Below are 23,974 nucleotides of genomic sequence, written 5' to 3'. Positions count from 1 at the left end.
TGTGATTCAACAGCCTCTCCTCACTGTTAGAGAAGGTGAAGAGGCTCTGTAGCCACAATTCTCCATAAATTCTGAATGGTAGGAGCATCACTACAGCCATGACGCACTTCTTTGGAGCCATGGAGACTTCTGCCTTCGCTAGCAGCAAGGACAGGCTGTTTGGTCACATGGAACCAGAACACGCACACACCCGCTCTTGTATTTGGCTGATCTGACCTAAGTGGAAGGGCAGCAGCAGTGGCCAAAACAGCAGCTTCGCTCCCCTTCCTCTTCCACCCAACATGCATTCTGTCCTTCCTTATCTATCCAGTGTGAGGGCAATAAGAGGAAGCATTGCCTCACTCTGAACTGGTTAATATGCACTATGTACATCTCAGTGCCAAATCCATTTCTCATTATGACATCGTCACATTCACAGCATGCTCCCTTATTGGCTGGGCTCATATAGAGGAGGAGGCGGCGGCAAAAAATGCTTCTGAAATATGGCAGTACCCCAGTAGGGCAGTGAGTAGTTGGTAGAACAGATATGAAAAAAATTAGCAGTGTGTTTGTGAGAAGGAGAGCATTTGCCACTAGAACTGGAGGGAAATGTACATTTTTAAAAAGAAGTTGTGATACTGCCAAAGATTAAGGATGTGCAGATTCCCTTTGTTAGCCTTACCAAATATTATGTTTTTCTTGAAATTCCTCATATATTTTTTGTGAGTAAGAATCAGTTTGTCACGGAGTTTCACTTTAGGCAGAACTCTATTCCAGAACTCTAGTCCAAAATCGTATACATTTTGCTCACAGCACTGAACATTTATTCATCAGCCTCAAACTCTCAAGCAACAGGATGCTTAGGGAAAGTGAGAAGAGGATGACACCAATATTCTCTCTAAGGTGTGTGTGTGTGTGTGTACACATGTTTTTGATATTTGCTTAGTTAATTTTAGATCCCACTCAGGTTGATTCAGGAAGGAGGAAATTGGAAGGAACATTGGATGACTCCCACAGTATAACTTGACCAGCAACTGCATTATTGTTTTCTGCATGGCACAGGTAAGAATCTGCCGTTTTTAAGCAACATCTGAAAACACAACTATTTTATTCCTAATGTTTTAGTTTTATTGATAGGTTTTTAAAATGGTTTTAAACGATCTTATGTTTTAATACGTAAACCGCCCAGAGATTTGTATATGGGGTGAGATAGATAGATAGATAAGATAGATAGATAGATAGATAGATAGATAGATAGATAGATAGATAGATAGATAGATAGATGCAAAATGATTTTCCCTATTTCTCCTGAGGATAACAGAGAAGGAAGGGAGATGGGAACAAACTATAAATTCATGCTGGGAGATCGGTCCATCAAAGCATGCTTGTCTTTTCCATCCAATGCCATTTTCTGTGCCCCGGGGTACAATCCCAGTTGTACAGATTTCTAGAATCCCTGACCATATGACCAAGAATAGTAAAACCTACATAATCCGCTTTGCCCTAGTTGATTATAGTGTAACAAATGTACTTTGCACTTTGTTTACATTCAGTAAACTTTTACCAGATGCCCGTACTCTAATATTTTGTATCCCAGTTCTTCTATGATCAAAGATGTACACAATTCAAAGAAAAGTTTTTCAAAAACTCATAACACTTGGGGATGAGAAAATGCAACCTCTTTGAAAAGTGAAGTACTATATGGAAAATAGATGCAAAGTAAAAGACTGCTTAAACATGGCTCACATATTTTTAAAAATGGCAATTATCAAATGCCACCAGATTAATAAACAATTGCCTTAGTAACACCAGCATGATATGAAACATATGTTTATATGTTTTTTTGAAATGGAAATGGAAATAGAAGACAGCTGAAAAATACTTCTATTCCCTTTGTTCTTATAAGACAAGTGACAAATCCATTAAAGGAGCCTTTCAAGTTATTTTCCCCTATGCTCGGCCTCCATTGCCACCCTTCGTGACAACGTATGGATATGATGTACCAGCAAAATGACCCATTCCTTTAAAGCAGATTTCTGTTTTTACAGAACATCTCTGAGAAATCTGTGTCTTATTCAACAGCCATAGACTGGACACATATGAAATTATATCACATTATTATATGAACTATAAGCACTTTTTATTAGCATCATGCAGTCAATGTCTAGATGAAATGTATTCCACCTTTGACTTGTGAGTGTGATGCAAGTGTGATGCAAAAGGATTCAATTTAGTGTGATGCAAAAGGATTCCACAACTGATGCCAACAGCCATCCCAAATCCCTATCTCCCTCTAATGCTTCCAAATCACTTTCACTCACTCCAGATCCATTGTCTCTCTCCCATCTTTCCAGATCTTCTTCCCCTGCTTCCCAATAATCTCTTTCACTGCCTCACAATTCCACCCTGCTTTCTCTAGAGTGACTGACCCCTCTTCCCCATACTTCCATTCTCATCAACTATCAGTGGTGGTTGAAGACCTCTGTATGCCAAGTGCTGCTCCCTTGGACACACTCTTCTCCTAGGGATATGAAGGATTGGTTCATGCAGATGCGGGTGGGGTGGGGAGCGTTCCTTTAAGGAGCAGGGAAACAGGTCCTTACCTGCTCTGTTGCTGCCCTGTTGCTTTTCTGGCCATGGAGCTCACTCTAGCAATGGCCACGCACGACTACAGAGCAGTTCCCTGCAACCTGCGTGTGCAGCAGCCATGTGCATTTTCTCCTCTTCCTTTGCTAGAGCGAGCGCCATGGCCGGAAAAGTGACAGGGCAGCAGCAGAGCAGGTAAGGACCTGCTTCCCTGCTCCTTAAGGGAACCGCTCTCCTCCCTGATGAGCTGTTTCAGCTGCAGGCACCTAAACCGGTTCAGCTCTTCCCAAAGGAGGCACCAAACCTGCTCATGCACCTTCTCCCACTCCCATGGCATGGAGTTTCTTGCCTCCATCCCCAGCCTGGTTGCTCTCAGTGACAGTGCAGGTGGTGATGCCAGCCATGGCAACTTCCAAAGCAGAGAGTTTGAGGAGCAGAGCATGGGACTCTAACCTGGTCTCTTCACATGAGGGAGAAGGAAGAGGGATGGAGCATCTGTCACATGTGTGCATGGCCACCAGTGCACGGGAGGGGTGTGGTCATCAACCTCTTGCATGCAGAGTAAGTGTAGTGCGGAGACCAGCCCTCAAGGCCATTTAAAAAGTAATAACTTTGCTTTCCCCGTGTAAGCCTTAATACAGGCATTGGTCACACAAGCAGCTGCTGGGCAGTAAATAGCAACAACAACCAATATTTATATACTGCTTTTTTCAGAAAAAGGTTTCCAAAGAGGTTTACACAGAGAAATAATAAATAAATAAGATGGATCCCTGTCCCCAAAGGGCTCACAATCTAAAAAGAAACATAAGATAGACACCAGCAACAGCTACTGAGATACTATGCTGGGGGTGGGTCCTGGGGGTGGACACCAAGGACACTGATTATGGACTGTGCTGAAAGCCCACCCACCTGTCATGAATGGGCTTGTGGGGAATAAGTCCGGCCCTGCAAGCCAAGCTAGTGAAATAAACAGCCACATGGGCAGGCCACAGATGCCTTTTCTGTGGGGCTGGTGGTGAGCCCACCCCTCCCCCACTTTGAGATGTTAATAAATAACTTTATGGCCAGTGGGACAGAAATGGAAAGCATTGGTCCTTTGAAGGCCGCTGCTGACCAAAGTTTTTTCCCTCCCCTACTGCTTGACCATCCTCCTCTCTCAACTCTCCCCTGATAAATAGACTCGCTTTTGGGACGCACCGGAAGGAGTAGCCTTGGCTTGACAGGAACCAGCAGTGCTTTGCAGTGTTTGAAACCTGCTCCCTAAATAAAACCCACAAAAGACATCCCTGCTCTGTCTCCTTTTCTGTCCTCTCACATATCCACTTTCCCAACCCCCACTGATATCTGTTGCCCGAGGGTGCATTGGTACATCAGGCTGATCCCATGGACCATGGCCACATCACACATTAGCACTTTAGTGCACTGGCGCATTGACACTGTGGCACATTTGTGAAGTCTCAAATGTGACTGTGGGATTCTGGTTGGAGAATCCCACAGCTCATAACACAAGTGTCATGGGAAACGGAAGGGGCTATGTTGTGGAAGGAAGCCGCCCACATGAAAATACACTGGCATGAATGCCTCCGTTCTAATGATGGGAGGGGACCCGAGGGTGATAGAAACATGAGTGCTGAGGAATGCATACCATGATTTGTGCTGCCAGAGCTCGATGTGTTTTTGCACAAAGCCCTACAGTGATGAATTGTCAGGGACCTCTCTTTCCCTTTCTTGCCAGGAAACATCGATTCCCAAAACATGCAGTGGAAAGCAGGCATCCACCAATGTGGATATACCGCCCTGAGCCTTTTGGAAGGGCAGTATAAAAATTTCAATAATAAAGAGATAGATAGATAGATAAATGTGTTTCTTTCCCTTTAAGTGCAAGAACTACAGGGCCACAGCATCCCTGTTGCCGAGCAGCAGCAGGAGGAGAAAGGAGAAAGCAGAGGGCAGGGCTTCAGCTCCAAGCGGCAGCCACCCTAGAAGTGACGTATTTCTGGGCTGCTCTGAGCTGACCTCTCAATGGCAGCAGGAGGAGCTTGTGCATGAATCTCAGGTTGCAGCAGCAGCAGAGTTCAGACAACACAGTGCCGCCTTCTAACCTGAGGTTTCAGCAGTAAAACTCACTACAAACCAAAGGTTAAAATTTAGGTTTGGGAGTGAAAAACAGACCCACAGATGGGTGAAAAAACTGCAGTTTCATGTATTCGGACGACCACAAACTCAAACCTCTGGCACACTTGCCTATGGTTTCGTATTATGTTTAAACGCAGGCTTAGATTTTCTCTGCTGTCAAATCCAGGACCTAAAATGAATTTGGGGACACAGGAATTTCTTTGTTGGGGGCAAATGATTCCAAAACCTGCAGTCTCTGGTAATATAATATATCTGGAACTGGCCCTCTGTTAGTGGGAAGGAAGTGAGCAGATAACATTTGGAGAGAAACATGTATAGCAGCACTGTGCCAGTCAGGACTATTCCTCGCCTTTCTTTTCCTCCATGTAGCAGTATGGTGGGTATGAGATAAAATGCTCTTCTTAGGAACAAAGGAAACTGCCTTATAGCAGGTCAGACATTGCTCCATCTAGCTCAGTATTGCCTACCCTGACTGGTAGTGGCTTTCTAAGGTTTCATGCAGGATTCTTTCCCAGCCCTACCTGGAGATGCCAGGAAGTGGACCTGGGACCTTCTGCAAAACACATGTCCTTCCACTAAGCTATAGCTCCATCCCAATTCATACTAATGGGCAGATCACCACTGCTTTATACTGTCAACAGTATAAAGCGTTGGTAACATCCAGATTGGACTACTGCAATGTGATCTACATGAGGTTGCCCTTGAAGACTGTTCAGAAGCTGCTGGAAGCTGGTCCAGAATGCTGCTGCAAGGATGCTTGTGGGTGCAAGTCGCTTCATGAGTATCACACCCATCCTGCGGCAGCTTCATTAGTTACCAGCCCACTTCGGGGCTAGATTCAAGGTGCTGGTCTTTTCCTTTAAAGCTCTGGGACCGGGGTACCCGTCAGACCGCATTTGCCCATATGAACCTGCCAGCCCCCCACCCCCCACCCATTCATCATCTCATGCCCTGCTCATGGCCCTACCACTAACAGAGATCCAGTTGGTGGGGACTAGAGACAGGGCCTTTTTGGTTGTGGCCACTCGGCTTTGGAACACCCTCCATGAAGTGCTTTGCCATGCTCCCTTCCTCAGTGTTTTTAAAGAACAACTAAAAACACATCTTTCTTAAAAGGCTTTTTAATACCCCATCTGTGGTTATATCTGGTAGGTTCTTTAGTTTTTGTAATTCTCAATTTTTAGCTTTTAAATTTTTTAATTTGAAATTCAATACTGATTGTGGTTTTTAACTTGTTCACTTAATTTGGTTAATTTTATTGCTTTTGTTGTATATTGTATCTATTTTGTTGTTGTGAGCCACCCCAAGCAGAAGTGTACTGGAGGGGCAGGGTATAAATATTTTAAATAAATAAATAATAAACAGAGCTGTTTGTATAGGGCCAGTTTACATTTTAAGCAGTAATCATGCTTGCCTTGGGGACTCATTAGCCCATTTCAGATATTATGCTATATATGTGCATAGATGACTGTACATTCATACATGTGTTTGTGTGAATGACTGTACCTGTGTTCATTTTAAAGTGAACCTGGATACAGGCCCTTCAAATGCAGGGTAGCGATAGGCAGTATACTTCTTGTACCCGTGTTCAACATAACATGTGAATTACTGTACCTGTGTGCAGTCCTCTACCAGTGCACACTGTATACTCATTGTACAGGTGGACCTCATTATCCATGGGGGTTCTGTTCCCATCTGAAACTGCAGATAACAAAACCTTGGATAACAAGACGCTGAGTGAATGGAAATTGAGGGGTTTGGTTCCTGGAGGGCAAAAAAGAAAGAAGAAAGAAAGCTTTGCAAGGCAGAAACGTGTGAAATAATATACCATGCCATGCTCCCCAGGTCTCCAGCTGTCCAGCAATGCCCCCCCCATACCCCAATTCAGCTGATTTTCTGTGGGAAATTTTGTGTGTGTGTGTGTTGTTGTTGTTGTTGTTGTTGTTGTTGTTGTTGTTTTAATGGAAAGAGCCACAAAATGGCTCCATTTAGCAAAATGGTGGCTGAAAATAACTCGGAGGTCATTTTAATTTAACCCTTTGTTGAAACACCTATGATGAGGTCAGGTCTCCATTGCCCAACTGCGGATATGCAAAACCGCAGTTGTCAGGACCAAGTGTAACAAGGTCCACCTGTACAAGTGTTAAACATAACACATGAATGCGCCTCTTGTCCATCAGACATCTAAAATGGCAGACATTCACCCATCAACACAGGTATATAGACATAAGGAAGCCTTGGCCCAGGCACAGCAACCAGGGTGTATACATGGATGTTTCCTGTGATAGAGCTCAAATATGCACAAACATTTGAAATATGCCAACATGTCAAATTTTCCATTTGAATCTGAAATTTTGAATTCTGAAGTTTTACCTCAGCAAGGCTTATGTGAATTAGCCTTGAACTCTAATCATGTAAAGCTGCAGTTAACAAAGAGAAGTTGCATATATATCAAAGTTCATTCATAAATGGGAGGAGTTCAACTGATAAGAGTATTTTAAATCTACAGTGGGAAATATTTGTTTCCCAATTCATCCCTGCCTATGGCCTTCCGACTCCCTCCCTCAGAAATATCGGTGCTGCTCCATTTTGCTTGAATGAGTAGGCCCCAAGGCAGCTTAAAGAGCCATAACTAGTGTTTGGGACAAAACTCTATACTATAGTATATCCCACCTATACTTACTTTGGATCCACTTACTTTTGATAATGTTGATGATCAGAAATTATATGCCTCCTAAGACAGTTTCTTAAGAAATCCTAATTGTTCAGAAAGCCATTAAATACTTACAGACTGAAGGTGGGAAAGATTGATGTTGCGTATTTTAGCTCTTGAATGATCCTTCCTATCACCATTTTAACAGGAAAAATATGACAAATTCTGCAGTTTTATTCTCCTCAGTAGCTTCCCATTACTAAACAAGCTGAATGCCATGGTGGAAATGTAGATGTTACATGTCATCTTGATCTGCTGCTTTTTTTCTTTCATTAAAGCTTTAATGCCGCAATTATGGCCACGTTGCCCTATAAAAAAAAAAGGAAAAGGCAGTTTACTTTAAAAAGTGAAATTGCATAGCCTACTATTTAATTATACACAAATGTAAATGGCCCATTTTTCCATAACTGGTTATTACAGCACTGTTTTACTTTCTGAGTTTTCACAATCTCTAAAACCTACAATGCTTCCTGCTATATAATTGTTTTGTTACATTATTGTTTTCATCTTATTTTTTCTTCTTCTTTTAATGCGAGTGCAGCAGGAGGATAAATCTTGGTTTTAAGCCAGCCAGTACTTCATCTACTTAAGCTTTTATAGATGAAGATTGCTGTAATTATCAGAATACCCGCTTATTTCTGAAGTATTATCTTGGCAACCTGCTGGCATTTACAACCAATTAACAAGCGTTGCCCATTAGTTGCATAAGGGGTATCGCCGAGTAAACCTATTGTGTGCTAATTTTCTATTTTAGATAATCAGTTTGGCCATCCAAAATGGAAAGGGGAAGAAAAGAAAGGTTTGACACGCAGTGGCAAGCGTGTAAAAATTACTACGTGCTTCCAAGAGACAAAGGTATCCAACGACTCAGTGATTGCTTCACTGTCGTCACCATTGGGTCTTAAGTATTTATTCCTTTTATCTCTTCTGGAAGATAAATTATAAAGTACAGCTTCAGCAAAGTAATCATGTCCTTTTTTTTTTTAACTGACTGGCTTCTCCTCCTGTCTCCTCCTGTCCATAATTACATCAAATTGTACAAGTGTTAAACACTATTTAAAGAGATTTTTTAAAAAAATACAAAGAAAAGAAAACTGGTGGCTGATAGAAAAAGCAGCCACCAGTCTCCTCCTATTACAATTAAAAAGGAGAAATAAGAAGGGCTCCTTTAAAAGATATCCCTCGTAGCCTGCCTCCTGTCTTCCGTTTGAATAGAGCATCTTTTCCAGTGTTCCATTGTTTTCATCATTCCCGGTGTTTGTAAAGTGGGGTGTTCCATGCAGACACCCCAAGATCTTAAATGGTAATTGGACAGGGTAGGAGAGAGTTCCTGCCAATTGTAGACATCCTCTGCCCTTGCTGAAAAACATGGGGGGTGGTGAGGGGAGAAGAAATTTCCTCTTTCCCAAAACCCCTCAAAACTGGGTGGAGTTGAGGGCTGCCAATCTGCGCTGCTCTCATGTTGGCAGGGAACTTTGGTTGGCTGGGGCAAAGTTTCCTTCGCTGCAGCCTGGAACCTTAAAAAGGTCAGAGAATTGGGCCAGGCACATTAGAAGCCCAATGAATTCTTTCAGGAGCAAGGAGGTTCCATTTTCATCATTGAAAGAAACCCCAATGGAAAATTGGCTTCCTCCAGCTCCAGCTTTCCCCTGGATTCTTTTGTTTGAGAGAGAGGCTCCCTGCCCCACACTGCACACACAAATTATTCATGGGCAATTATTTGTTTTAATCTATTTCTGTTTTAAATGATATTTTAATTGTAAAATTTTCAATGAAATAATGCCCATTTTGACTAACAGTGCATGTGTGCTTTTAACAAAAGCACATCTGAAGCACTAACCTCTGCACTTCTGAAGTGAGGGCACCCTTGCAAGCATGGAAATGTTTGTTGTTCTCCCCTTGCTCTGGAAGCACATTGTGACAGCAGAAACACATCCCTGAAGGCTGCATGACCCTCAGGGACATGTTTATGCTGTCATATAGTGCTTCCACAGCAAAAGAAGAGTGACAAAAATAGTTGCATACTTCTGCAAGAGCACCCTCCCTTCAGAAGTGTGGAGGCTAGAGCTACATGTGTGCTTTGTTAGACGCATGTATGCACTGGTAGGATGTCAGTTAATACAATTAATCCAAACAAAAGCAAACCAAGAATTCAAAGACAGGAAAGTGCAATACAAAAATCAAAACTGAAACTGAACATTGTTCTCATAATCATTGTTCTCATAATCAATCAAATCAATACAGAATCAATAACTGTACAAAGACAAATTGAAATTAAATCAGACAATTTAAGGTTTAATTTATTTTTTGCTTCTGTATATGGTTCTCAAATACTGTTCTTTACTAATTGTTCTGTTTCATCCTAGTGATGCTGTACTCATGATCTCAGTATCTCAGCACATCATATGTTTTCAGGCTACTTAAATATACCTGTAAAAAATGCCCAAAGGGAATATGATGGAGTAGACGTGGGGGGAAAGATGAAAAATTTTACAATCCTGTTTGAAGTATACAGGGAGGGATGTTCCCTACATCACACAAGACCCAAATCTTTTTTAAAAAATAATCAGATCATGCTTTTTTCATAATAAAATCAACACATATTAATGAATACAAATGTTTACAAAAACTCAGCAGAAGATCTTCCATCAGACTGTGTTATTGCCACATATGGCTATTATCTACCCACTTTTAAGACTTAAGCAGCATCTTTAAAGCATGCTTAGAGCCCAACTATTCTACAGATCAGAATGGTTGAATGGTTCCTGCTGCAAAATAACAGGAAATGCATTTTATTAAATGAACTGTACAATGATGCCTTTTTATTTCCCTCCTGTGGATTAGATTCATATTTTGCCTCAGCATAAGTTAAACAAAATTAAGACTATGATTATACTAAAACAATACAGCCTATTAAAGAAAAAGATAGAAAATGTTGAACTCTTCAAACAAAGTCATAAAGAATTATCAACTGTGCAATTAGTAAAGACTGAGCATACAAAGTGAAGTCTATTAAGTCATAAATGAAGGAGAAAAATGTTGTGCTTGGCAAATTGATGAGTAGATTTGGCTTAATTATTTTGAATTAATTGCTATTGGCTGCAATAATTGGAAAATTAAAAATTTAAGGTATGGCCATAAAACCACTCCTATAAAATGAATCTGGTAACACAACCAAACCATTTGTTTAACTGTTTAGTATACAAAAGGCAAAAGAGTAATAAGAAGCATCTAGCAGAGCTGTTCAGAAGAGGGGAGATTCAACAACATTTGTGTGTTGCTCAGGCTGGAACTGCAGTGTTTGTATGGCAAACGTATTACAATATGCTAAGGCTGGAATTCCCGTTGAAATCCAGGGCATTTCCATACATGGGATCTAGCCACATGTCCATCTCAGGAATAAGACCCACTGAACCCAAGACCTATTTTTGAGTAACATATTTGACAAATGCTGCAGCTCTTTTTTCCATCATTTTGTGTGATGGCCCTGTTTTGCCACAAACAAATACTAAAACTGGCTTGTCACCTCTTCCCCTAGAGCGTTTTCTGGACAGTGCTGAGCTTTTTATTGCAGTATATATGAGGCTGTTACAAACTCCTGAGGAGAATCCAGATATCTTTTCTCTAGGTAGTTTCAAGATCTAGGGGAGTGAGGAATTACTTGTGGGTTGAGAGTGAGTCTCATATTTCCTTCCCACCCAGATGTTCTATGACAGTAGTTAGAGATGGGATGGATGGCCTCTTCAGACCCCAAAATGGCTGACTGAAACTATCTTGTTTGATTATTCAGGTTGTGAATAGCAAGTGCTGTCCACTGGGAGAAGCAACCACACTGTGAGTGGAGCACAAAGACGGCCGGCACAGGAATACTGTCAGCTCCTCAAAGGAGGGACAGGTGATAGCTGTTGGCTTCTTGGCTGGTATTCCTACAGCCACTTCCTATTGCTGGCTTCTTTCTCCTCTTTTTCCTTCAAAGTACCCTTTAAACCTCTGATTGCTCCAGCCAACCTCTGTCACAACTATTTGGAGTGAAGATGGAGCTCCCAATGGTACAAGCAAGCCAATGCATGAGTGTGCTGTTTAGCCTCAAAATACCCAATGAACTTTGGGGCTGGTTCAGATGAACAGCGGCCCCTATGTGCAATCACTTTGGGGAGACTGTGAGAACACAGTGGGCACATTCTCATGGTGACTCCAACACAATTGCATGTAGGGGTCATTGTTCATCTGAACTGGCCCTTTGACTCTTCAGACTCTGCATCCAACCCCAGGCTACCCGCTCAAATGCCATAGTCCAGTTTGGGATATCATATTTCCCCAAAACTCAAACGTCAAATAACTTCTAAGCACTCAGACATCTAAGAAAATGTCCCAGCCCTTTTGATAATTAGGTCCAGGGTATTTCAGAGAATGCCTTCTTTGTTATGAGCCCCGGCGCCTATTGAGACCATCTGGGGATCTGCAGTTGCCACCAGCTCTTCTGGGATGGGCCCTCTCCATTGCTGCCCCAAGGCTGTGGAATACAGTAGCTCCCTACTGTAATAAAACCCTCCCTATCTCTGACAACCTTTTAAAAAGCTCTTAAGACACATTTGTTCATCCAGGTTTTAAATTAGACCTATATAGAATTTAACATGGTTTTTAAATTTTTAAATTGTTTTAAACTTTTTAATTTGTGTTGTTTTGTTGCAAACTGCCATAAGACATGAGTTTTGGGCAGTATATAAATATGTTAAATAAATAAATTAATTAAATTAAAATAAAATAAACTACAGGCCAGTTTGGATGATACTTTGCCTGACTGGCCATGATGGGATTTAGTTTTCTGGTTAAAATCTACTATGTGTGAGCACTGTAAGATGGGGCCGTAGTGGATCCTTAGTGGATGGGGCCTCTCTGGGAAGAGCACCTGCACGCTTGCATGCTGAAGGCTCCAAGTTCCCTCCTGGCATCTCCAAGATAGGGCTGAGAGAGACTCCTGCCTGCAACCTTGGAGACACCGCTGCCAGACTGTGTAGACAGTGCTGAGCTAGATAGACCAATGGTCTTACTCAGTATATGGCAGCTTCTTGTGCTCCTATGTTCCTATACTAGAAAGACATCCTAAAATATGCTTATTAAGAGTTCAGCATATCTGGTGAGGTGGTTTATTAGGCAAAAGAACCAGTAGCCATTTCTACTTGGGATGTGCAAACCGGCTTGACTTTGAGCCAGTTCGACGTCAAACTGGTTCGGTTCGATTGTTCAGGGTAGAACCAAACCACCCCCGGTTTGGTCCGACCCCAGACTGAACACCCCCCAAATGTTCATGGGGGTTGCAAATGTTTTTCGTTAAAAATATTTTTTTATCCTTACTCCCTTCTAGGGAGTTGCTGGTGGCAGCGGGGGGAGGGGGTCTGTGGAGGTTCCCCCTTCCCCCGTCAGCTTTCCATATGGCCACCTCCAGTTGGTTCAGCCACTTTTCAGCCACTTTTCTGCCTTCTCTCCTCAGCGCAGTGGCCATTTTGAACTGGCTCGAAGTCAAGCCGGTTTGCACATCCCTAGTAGAAAATGGCCTCAGCCACCACCACAGACCTCCTAAGAGGGACAGATTGTCCCAGGGACAATCAAGCCATTCAGCAGCATTGTAGTGAAATTTGTTCTATAGGACAGCACAAGTATGTATACGCCGAGGGGAGAAGGCATAGCAAAAGCACTACACACATACATCCCCCCCCCCCTGGATTCATATATTCCTCTGGAATTGTTGCTTGAGAGGTTGCTTAAATCTGGATTTTAAATCTCTGAGCGGAGGAGAAGAATGCATCTTATCTGCAGTGTGCATGCATACTTATCACTGCATGTCCATGGACACTGAGGCATCATGCAGTGCAAAGTCTGATGTTTCCCACGATGCGCTGGCAACCAAGTTAGCATGTGCAGTATCTCAATATTGGTCTCCTCAGGGATCTTAAAAGCCAAGGAGATAATTAGGCAGCAGATTTGGGACATGGCAACTCAGGAAGACAGGGCCCGAGTCAGACATTTACCTTCTTAGGTAATGCAACTCACCCTCATAGACCAGTTACATATCTACTTGAGCTTGTCATTGCCAAATTGAGAAGGGCATTTGCCTTGGCACGCTTGAATATGCTGCCCTCAGCTCTCTTAAAGACCCTTAGAGGGTCGCTATCTTTGTATTCCTTTTTCTCAGTGGTTATGCCCATGTCAGTCAGGAGCAGTTGAGATGATTGATCATATGTTGCTTCACTGTTTGTTTTACAGAGATATTTGGCTAGCACTTTTGTCACCTATTTTGTCTAGATTCCCAGGTAGGCCATCGACCTTTTATGTGTCTCTCCTTTTGTCTTACAGTGACATTAATGTTTCCACCAAGGTGGCAAAATTCTGCTACATTGCAAGCTGTGTAAGGAAGCAAACTGATAAAATATTGAGTGTCTATATATTGTACTATATATTGTTATATTGTAAACAGTGTTTTGTAAGAAAGTACTGGCAGAATCATGACTGCTGGAAGTTACTAATCTATTGTGTGGTATTTATGTCTGGTCAATGACTGAAATAAAGATTCCATTCCATTCCATTCATTCCATTCCATTCCATTCCATTCCATTCCAAGCAAGTCAGCCGTGTCAGGGGAGGCAGTTCATAGGCAAAGCTGCCAATGGCGACTACATGTTGATCAGTGAGGAGAGGGGAATTCCCACCCCTACTTTTAAGTGCTGGAAGGCAGTGTTGGGGGATTCTCTGTCCGCAGTGAGCAAGTGCATAGTTGCTGACTGGATGGTCACCTATTGATCCAGCAACCAGCACACATACTGGGGTGACTACTGTAGAATCCAAGGGAAAGAGTTGTGGTATGCAAGGACAAGGCAGTGGAGTGGAATCAGGAATATTAATACGCCCTGAGCCTTTTTGGAAGGGCGGTATAAAAATTGAATGAATGAATGAATGAATGAATGAATAAATAAATAATAGTTTAATGAAATAGATATTATGTACAGAGAGGCAAGGGCAGACTGCTATTCAGTGCCCTTGCTGCTGGCTGTTTCATTTAGCCCCGCCTCTACTCCAGGACTGGAATACAAGTAACTAAAGCCCCATTCAAAAGCTGGCCTGGCTTAAGGAATGGATTAACCAAAAACACCACAAATATCCAATTATCAACCATGTGCTTGCATAGTGCTGATTCAGACACTCCTACTTCCATCTCCACCTTCCAGCACTTAAATGTATGGATGAGAATTCGTCTTCCCCTTCTCCCCCTTCCTAATGATCCCTAGCATGGAATTGACCTTTTTCACTGCTTCTGCACATTGAGTCGACACTTTCAACAAGCTGACCACCATGACCCCAAGATCCCTCTCCTGGTCAGTCATCGACAGCTCAGATCCCATCAGCATATACTTGAAGTTGGGGTTCTCCATGCCAATGTGCATCACCTTACACTTGGCTACATTGAACCGCATTTGCCACTTTGTTGCCTACACCCCCAATTTGGAGAGATTCTTTTGGAGCTTCTCACAATCCGGTTTGGATTTCACTACCCAAAAGAGTTTGGTATCATCTGCAAATTTGGCCACCTCACTGCTTACCCCTACTTCTAGATCATTTATGAATAAATTAAAAAGCACCGGTCCCAGTACAGATCCAAAGGGGACCCCACTTCTGACTTCCCACCATTGTGAAAATTCTCCATTTATCCCTAACCTCTGTTTCCTGTTAGCAACCAATTAGCAATCCACACATGTACTTGTCCCCTTATCCCATGACTGCTAAGTTTCCTCAGGAGTCTTTGATGAGGAACTTTGTCGAAAGCTTTTTGGAAGTCCAGGTATACTATGTCAACTGGATCACCTTGATCCACACACTTGTTGACAATCTCAAAGAACTCCAAAAGGTTTGTGAGGCAAGATTTACCTTTGCAGAAGCCAGGCTGGTTCTCTCCCTGCAGGGCCTGTTCTTCTATGTGCTTTACAATTTTATCCTTGAGGATGCTTTTCATCAATTTGCCTGGAATGGACATCAAGCTAACCGGCCTGTAATTTCGTGGATCCCCCCGGATCCCTTTTTGAAAATCTGTGTTACATTTGCTACTTTCCAGTGCTCCGGTACAGAGCCTGATTGCAGGGATAAGTTATATAATTTAGCAAGGAGATCAGCAATTTCACATTGGAGTTCTTTGAGGACTCTTGGATGGATGCCATCCGGCCCTGGCGATTTGGGGTGGGCTGAGCCAGATTCTGGGGACTCTGCTAAAATATGTTATTTGTCATTTACTTCCTTAGCTCTGGAAGAGCTCAGTTCTTGCTTAGAGGTTCGTAAAGAACATGACCTGTAAATGAAGAGTCATTTCTTCCGCCCTTTCCCTTTGCAAACAGAACATCCATGAATCAAAATAAGGAAATATTAATTTACTAGCTAGGCCGGGTGCAGGGCATCTGTGCCTCTTGTTCACCACTGCTGCTTTCTCCCCCAACCCCCACTGCCACATTTTTGCCTGCCCACACCCGCCACCTTCTACCCCCCTACCCGCCTTCTTCTTCCTCTGCCCACCGACCATCTTTTTCCCCACCTGCTGACCGTCTTGTTCCCTGCCCGCCCACCAGCCATCTTCTCTTGTCAGAGCTGCCACACATGGAATTAGCGACAGGTACCCCTGATAGATAGATAGATAGATAGATAGATAGATAGATAGATAGATAGATAGATAGATAGATACACACACACATATATATCTAGAGAGAGAGAGAGAGAGAGAGAGAGAGAGAGAGAGAGAGAGAGAGAGAGAGAGAGAGAGAGAGATTGTACTGTATTTTCCCTCCACTAAATTAAAACCAAGGATGATCATGGACAACTCAAAAAAGTAGCTGCCATGATTTCTACCATCTCAGCAATTGAAATGAGGCAAACTATTTGATACTTGCCACTGTAGATACTTGTGCAAACCCTATTCATCATCAAATATAGATGACATGTGGCTAAGTCACATCACTCTGAATATTCCATTGTTGTACTACCAGGGGGTGGAGCCACCATTGGGCAAATGAGTTCAAAGAACCTGGGCCTCCACCAATCAGGGGCTGCAAGCGCGGCCCCAGACACACACCCCATGTCTGATGTGGGGGCGTTATTTCAGTCCCAAACAGGGCCGTATGGCCCCATTTGGAGCCAAAATCAGCCCATGCTGCATTGGCAGCGCAGATAGAGTAACTCTCCCAAGGCAGGGAGAGCCAGCCCTGGTCTCACTGCCAATGCCGCAGGACCGATCGATCTCCCTCCCAAACGGGACCATATGGCCCGTTTAAGAGAGAGATCGGCCTGCGCTGCATTTAAGGCAGGGAGAATCGCTCTTGCCCACGCTGACCAATGCAGCACAGGCTGATCTCCCTTCCAAACAGGGCTGTGCGGCCCCGTTTTGGGAAAGAGACCATGTCCCCCGCACCTGATGTCAGACACGGGGGCGTGGCTATCTGGGCCCCTGCATCTGATGTCAGACGCGGGGGGTCAGGGGGCCGTGGTGGGAGCCACACACAGGTCACCACCAGCCTCCCTACGCTCCTTTGTGCTACAGATCTTGCCCAATACTTACAGGTAGGATCAGGTTAAGCATTCACTTTTCAATGCACAAATGACACTGGATGTTGAAAGGCTTACTTAATGTTTGCAAAGTGCTTTCAGAACCTCAGAATGGCAGTATTTAGATACCAAGTATGACTGCTTCATCAGTTACAGAGGTGAACTGAGGAACAAAGGAAGCTGCCATATACCGAGTCAAACCATTGGTCCATCTAGCTTAGTATTGTCTACACAACCTGGCAGCGGCTTCTCCAAATCTGTAGGCAGGAATCTCTCTCAGCCCTATCTTGGAGATGCCAGTCAGGGAACTTGGAACCTTTGACATGTAAGCATGCAGGTGCTCTTCCCAGAGTAACCCCACCCCCTAAGGGGAATATCTTACAGTGCTCATATGTAGTCCCTTATTCAAATGCAAACCACGGCAGACCCTGCTTAGCAAAGGGGACAATTTATGCTTGCTACCACAAGACCAGATCTCCTCCCATAAAAAGGAAGAAATTTCCTTCACACACATCTAACTACTGATCTCAATTCCTGAATTAAAAAAATAAAAATAATTAAAAATAAAAGACAGAAATGGCCATGACCCTACTTCAGTAATCCCCTCCTGCATTTTCCCCCCATTTGATTTCTGCTTGAGTGAAATAATAAAGAATGGTTTTGCTGTATCCTCTTTGTAAGGAAATTTGACTAAGACAAGCAAGTTCAGTGCCAACAACTACTCCACTTATTCTTTTAAATGGAAATTTACCGTCTGCTACATCACATGGGAGAAAAATACAGAACTATTTTTTGCAGCTTGTTCACTGAACAGATTATTGGAAGGGGGATATATCTTCTTTTTTTCCTTTCTTTTTCCTTTTTTCCCTTTTATTTATTTTTTTATTTTTTGCAGATTTCCAAATTTCAGTGAAAACCCATCTTGGCAACTTGAGCTGAGAGAAACAGTTTTACTTTCATATTGCTATACTTCATTTAGAAATAGTAAGTGCATCCAAAGCAAGAGCTCAATACTCCAAGGAAATTACTTACCTAAGTTTCTTTATGCAAGTAAACATCTCTGATGGTTGCAAAACTTGATTTTAGTTTCAGAAATTTGCAAGATTTTTAAATTTCAAAGCAACATTGACAATTCCTAAATCTTTCACACTAATCCAGGGATCCTCAACATTGGGCCCCCAGATGTTCTTGGACTTCAACTCCCGTAATCCCCAGCCAAAGGCCACTGGGCCTGGGGGGCCAACCCCCCCATCTGGGCCTGGGGGGCTGGGGGGCCAGCCCCCCCATCTGGGGGGCCAACGTTGAGGATTCCTGCTTAATCAATGGGAAAGAAGCTCAGTTCACAAAGTCCTTCAATTGCTAAAGCTCTGATCAAAATTATGTTTAAATCCGGAATGCAAAAGTCTTTGGATCAACACTGAAAAACAGTAGTAACGTACCAAACACATGGTTCAGAAATAAATGTTTCAAAAATAAATCGGCTCACACCCAGAGCTGATCGACTCATAAGCAGAATATAAGCATGTAGGTGGTCTTTTTTTAATGCTTCCCAAATGCAATAAAAACCCGCTCATGGTAAACTAACATAACAGAGAAAAATGTTAAGTGTGATGCTCTGGGGACACTTTTTTAAATGAAGAAGCCTTGAAAAATGCAGTCCTCTCCACCTGCAGTCTGAAGAAATACAGACCAAAGTTCTAACTAGACTTTCTCTCCCACCTTATTCTGCAGAATTGTGTCGAATGGCTTCGATTCTGAGTTCGTAATGTGTGGAGATCCCCACTGATGTCATTGTTGTGATCTGGACTGTGCACAATGTGTGTGCAGTTTAACTCCTTCCCCTTGAAGGCAAAAGTCATCTCAGGCACTGCAACCCCATCTGTGCACCGGAGATCCCACCCTTGAAAGATATTGCTGGGTCAAGGTGTGTCCTCAGGAAATTCAGGACCACCTCACATATTTGATAGAGCCAAGGGTAAGGGCTTTTTAAAAAACCGTTTCTATTTCATGCTGTAGATTAGGGACCATATATCTGAATATTCACCCAAAAGTGGGGGCTCCCTATTTGTTTGTTTGTGTTTGTTAGTTGCACACATTTATATACAGCTCCTACTCATTTTTTCTATGTGGCTTACATAAAAAAGTACAGCATAAAAATTAAAAATTAATCGATCCATACTTAGAAAAATAGCATACCAGAAAGAAAGCTAGCCTGAACCCTTCTTCCTGATATACTTTTCATGGGAAAATTAATCAAAAATGAAACTTTTACTCTCATCCCACCATTGGCACCTGCAGTCCAGGACATGTTTTACCACTTGATTACGATTACTGTATAAATCAGCCCTCAGGCTACTTCTAGTCCAAGGCAAAAAACTCAACAATATGTTGAATAGTCCAAGTTGTTTCATCTATATCTTCAGATGATCTCTCTGCTCTGAATTGAGAGGACGTTTGCATGATATTACAGCCATTGGATAAACAAGCAAGTTGAATCCTATTTTTCTTATTTATATTGACCTTAGGACCAACTGACATATTGGCCTGGTTCACATAATTGTTTGAATCTAGGTTTAATGTGGGTTACTGGCATTACCATGATTGTGTAAACCCACACCAAGATGGTTCATGGTCCAAGATGAATCTGAGATTCTTGCCTTGGTGTGGTTTCATACAATTACATTAATGTTGGTAACCTACATTACACCTAAGTTTAAACTATTGTGTGAACCAGGCCATCATGTGAGAGTTCTGTGACTGAAATGTCTCAATATCCCACCCCCCCTCAAAAAGTATCCACATCTAGGATGCCTTGGACTGGACTGTGGCAAAAGTGGGGGAAGGTGGATCTAACTGTTTCCCCCTGTGCTGCAGTCCCAAGTTTTGTGCCTGTAGGTTTTCGCATCTGCATTAACAGTACCTTTGGAATGGAGGCAATGGAAGTTGAAGGAGTTAAACAATGATATGCATGCTAATTCTTAGCCTAGTAACTTTAAATGTTCTCCACTGACAACTCAGCAAACTGTTATATTGATGCAGAGCCAGCAACTAAGGGGTTAGGAAGCTGTGTGATCTTTTGGGTTCTTTTCTAAAGTGCTTCTATTTTGTTTTGGGTGGTAGGGCATGATGGGTGGTAGGGCATGATGCTACCCACCACCCAATCCACAAAGGAAGTGGGCAAGCAGGCGATTAAAAAATAATAGTTTTAGGATCCATAGAATCCTATGGAGTTTTTTGGGGAGAAGGTTAAAATTTTTCTAAAAATCACACACTTGCCCATTTCTTTTGTGGGTTGGGTAATAGGTAGGACCCATCATGCCCTACCACCCAACCCACATTGATGTTCCCCATGGGGAATACGGTTATTTGAGTTCCCCATTGTTCCCTATGGCTGAAACAAGCAGAGTGCATAAATTTTGCAACCCTGACTTGAAACACACTGCAGAACAGAAGTGCACAGTCCCTCCTAACACAGAACACCACATTTTTCCAAACACAATTCAGAAAATGGCCAAAAAAGAATAAATGACCCAGAATGCACTGTCAACCACAGTACCTGCTCTGCAATAACATCTTCGGCACAAGCAGGGATGCAGGGTCCATTGGACAAAGGGGTGCATTTGCACCCAGGCCCAAAGGGGGCCCACAAGGCTCTACAGACCTGTGGCCAGGGTGTGGCATTGCCCCCCCCCCCGCAATGTTTCTCTTTCCCCCCACCCTCCAGCTGCGTGGCTCTCAATCACAGCCAGCAAGCTGTTTGTCTTTTTTTTAGGTAGGCGGATGACGGCTGCTGAGAAAGGAAAGGGATAAACCAGCCCAGGAATTGTTCCTCCTTCCTTGAGTTGTCCTCCTGTCCCGCTTGGCAATTGCTGAGGGAAAAGGAAGGAAGCATGGCCACAAGGAGAGCTGAAAAGGAAACAAACAACCATCGTCTGTTTTTTCTGTGAATGTGATTTCTTCCCCCAGAAGCCAATGTGTTTTTTCTCCTTCCCACAATTCTTTGCTGTGCCTCTTCCTTATCCCCAAGCCCTTGTTTCTGCTTGTGTGAGAGATTTTTTAGCTTTTAAAAAATGATTTGAAATGATTGAGTTCATCCCAATAGGTCCTGACCCATGTGATCTTCCCCTCAGAACCTGCAATGGGTTGTTTTCTTCTCCATGGAAAGAAAGTAGAATGTAAGAGAGAGAGAGAGAGAGAGAGAGTGGGGTGGAGTTTATTGGCTGGTCTGTCCTCAAACAAGTTCTCAAAATGGTATACATAGCACAGAGAGAGAGAGAGAGAGATTTTTTAACTTTAAAAAAAATTTCAAAGCAGCACAACAAGGTGCCAAATGTAAAAGAAAACTATTCTCATACAAACTTGTAATAAACCCTCCCCACACCTATAGGATATCTTCTTGTGAGGAAATTAATCACTACAAAAAGTATTAAAAGCTTTAAAAATAATAAGAGGGAAGAAAAATGCTCTAACATAGATCTTTTTCTTTTTCTCCCTTTTGGTTTATTAAGAGCTGGCTGTTGGACTTGAAGACTGCTTGTAGCTGTGTGTGTGTGTGTGAAAGAGAGGGGGAGAGAGCACACAAATGGATAGGAACCTTGCTAGAAGTAGAATGCGTGCATATATTAGGTCACAGTAGTAGGCATATGTTGAAAATATTTCTGAGCTAGGGGAATATTTGTGCACAAGTATGTGTGTGAAAATGTATGCATATATGAAGAGGGTGTAATATTATATGCATAGAAGGGAAAGAAAGGGCATGCTAAGAATCTTGTTTTCATCATGTCCTTACAGTTTTTCTGCAAAAATATATATGAGGGAGGGGGGAAGAAGACGGGGAACAAGGGGACCCATCTTCATTTTTTGTCCCTATGCCCACTCCAACCTTGCTATGCCCCTGGGCACAAGTTGCTCTCTCACACACAATTATGATTCCTTACTTCAGCATTGTAACAGCTGTTGCAGCAGCACTCTTAGCAGCTCAACTAGAACATCTTCAGCCACATTTTGATTGAGTACACCTTGCAATGCAGAATGCAGCTTGCAGAGCAGACCAGAGCAGTGAGTATAGCACAAGTTAATCTCAAGGCCAGACATGGAGTTCAACAGCAATCACCAAGAAATTACACAGAGAGCTGCCACTGTCCATTTACAACACAATCTCACAAGCAGACCAAACCACAACTCAAGGAAGACAGGCAAGCACTAAAGTTCTCCCTTGTCAATCTGAGATCCAGCAAAACCAGATCATTAACAGCAAGCAATAGCACAGCATGCATATTATAATTACTCAGTGCTGAGAAAACCACAAAATCAAACCCTTCTGTCCATCCTGCCTGCCACAAAGAGACAGGAGGACAGGGCAGTCATTGCCTGAAGGACCAATGGTCTGATAAGAAACAAAGCGTATACTCTTACCTTGAGAAGAACTCTTCTTTCTTCTCTTCTTCTCCAGAATAAGCATACATCCCTGTGTGCCTGTCTCTGGATAACACAATGGCCTCAGATTGGTTCTGGGTCCCAGGTGACAGCCTGACACATTGGTCAGGTCACCGGTCCATAATCTCATCATTGGCACGGTGGTGGCATGCATGCATCTTTGCGTGTCAGCTGCATTAAAGGGCAGACTGTGACACATCTGGGTTTGGGACTGGCCAGGGTGTGGCAAGCTGCCAGTGGTGTTGCAGTGGGTGGAGGTGACCATGAGTCACTCACCCTCCATGGCCAGCTCAGGATAGCCCAGCAGTTGGAAGTTGTCTTTCAGGAAAACCAGCCACCTTGCATTGCTCATGCAATGTCAGCATCCATGCATGAGCAATGGGTGTCACAACACCCCCGCCCCTGGAGAACACCCTCTCACTCAGGATGCTGGTTGGTGGGTACAAGAGGAATCATTTGGCAATAGCATTGGTGACGCATTGCCCAAAACTGGATCGGCTCCATCTCCTGGCCTGCCACTGGCTCTTGCAAGTAATGGACAATACAATGCTCAGCACTGCTGCAGGGCTCAGTGGGCTCTTCCCATAATTCTGACAATGCACCAAGGAACTCCTCCATGAACCACCAGATGGAACATGGAGGCAGAAGTGCCAGCTCACTTGGCCACACTGCTGGATGGGGAAGCAGCAGTGATGCTGCTGCTAGGGGTGGACTGTGCACTAACAGTAGGCACTAAAGCCCCCTCTTCATGGTTGTGCCCCAGACTCCTCTCCTCTGCTTGCTTAACTTCTGCAACAAGGAGGTCCCTCCACCTGGCCAGCTGGTCAGGGGTAACTGCTTTGCCTATCATCCTTGGGTCACACAGGCAGGACAAAGCATGCTCTGCTGATTCACCTAAGGGTGTGCTAAGCCAGTTCACCACTCCAGTCCTCAGCTGATCTGACAATTTCTTCCCCAATGGTCAGCATGGTCTGGAGCTCACCCATCTCTTCTCAAGGAGTGCCAAGACAACTTTTGAAATAAGTGCCCATTCCTGGTTGAATCGGTCACACACTTCCAAGCCATGCCTTCTTGCCAAGCTATGGAGGTCCGGCTCTTGCTCCTGCAGGCACTAGAACAAGAGAAAAGTGGAGTTCCACTGAGTCAGAACACCCTGAGGGCTCAGGTGTTCAGGTAGGCCAATCCTGAGGGATCAGGTGTTTAAGGTGTTGAGAGCCAGCGTGGTGTAGTGGTTAGAGTGCTGGAGTAGGACCAGCGAGACCCGAGTTCAAATCCCCATTCAGCCCAGTGACTCTGGGCCAGTCACTTCTCTCTCAGCCTAACCTACATCACAGGGTTGTTGTGAGGAGAAGCCTAAGTATGTTGCACACCGCTCTGGGCTCCTTGGAGGAAGAGCGGGATATAAAATATAAAATAATAATAATAAAGTAGACCATGCCTCTCCTTGACCTACTCTTTTCACTCCGGTGGAAGAAAGTTGCTATCTTGAGGCACCTCTCCACAAGAGCAGCTGTGACAGCAGCAGGAAGGCGCCCAGTGCTGGCA

The 23,974-nt window shown here is 43.4% G+C and overlaps 1 long non-coding RNA gene across 1 annotated transcript; it reads left to right on the top strand.

Annotated features, from left to right (window-relative positions):
- On the top strand, positions 1-21,362 carry LOC128342542 (uncharacterized). The gene is made up of 5 exons (XR_008315060.1): positions 1-1,041; positions 8,169-8,269; positions 11,205-11,309; positions 18,725-18,968; positions 20,766-21,362. It is a non-coding gene; the product is annotated as an uncharacterized LOC128342542 (long non-coding RNA).
- Positions 21,363-23,974: the final 2,612 nt, after the last annotated feature.

This window comes from Hemicordylus capensis, chromosome 1 (genome assembly GCF_027244095.1).
Source record: "Hemicordylus capensis ecotype Gifberg chromosome 1, rHemCap1.1.pri, whole genome shotgun sequence".
NCBI lineage: Eukaryota > Metazoa > Chordata > Lepidosauria > Squamata > Cordylidae > Hemicordylus > Hemicordylus capensis.
The sequence above is the reverse complement of the archived record's forward strand: the minus strand, read 5'-3'. Positions and strand labels throughout refer to the sequence as shown.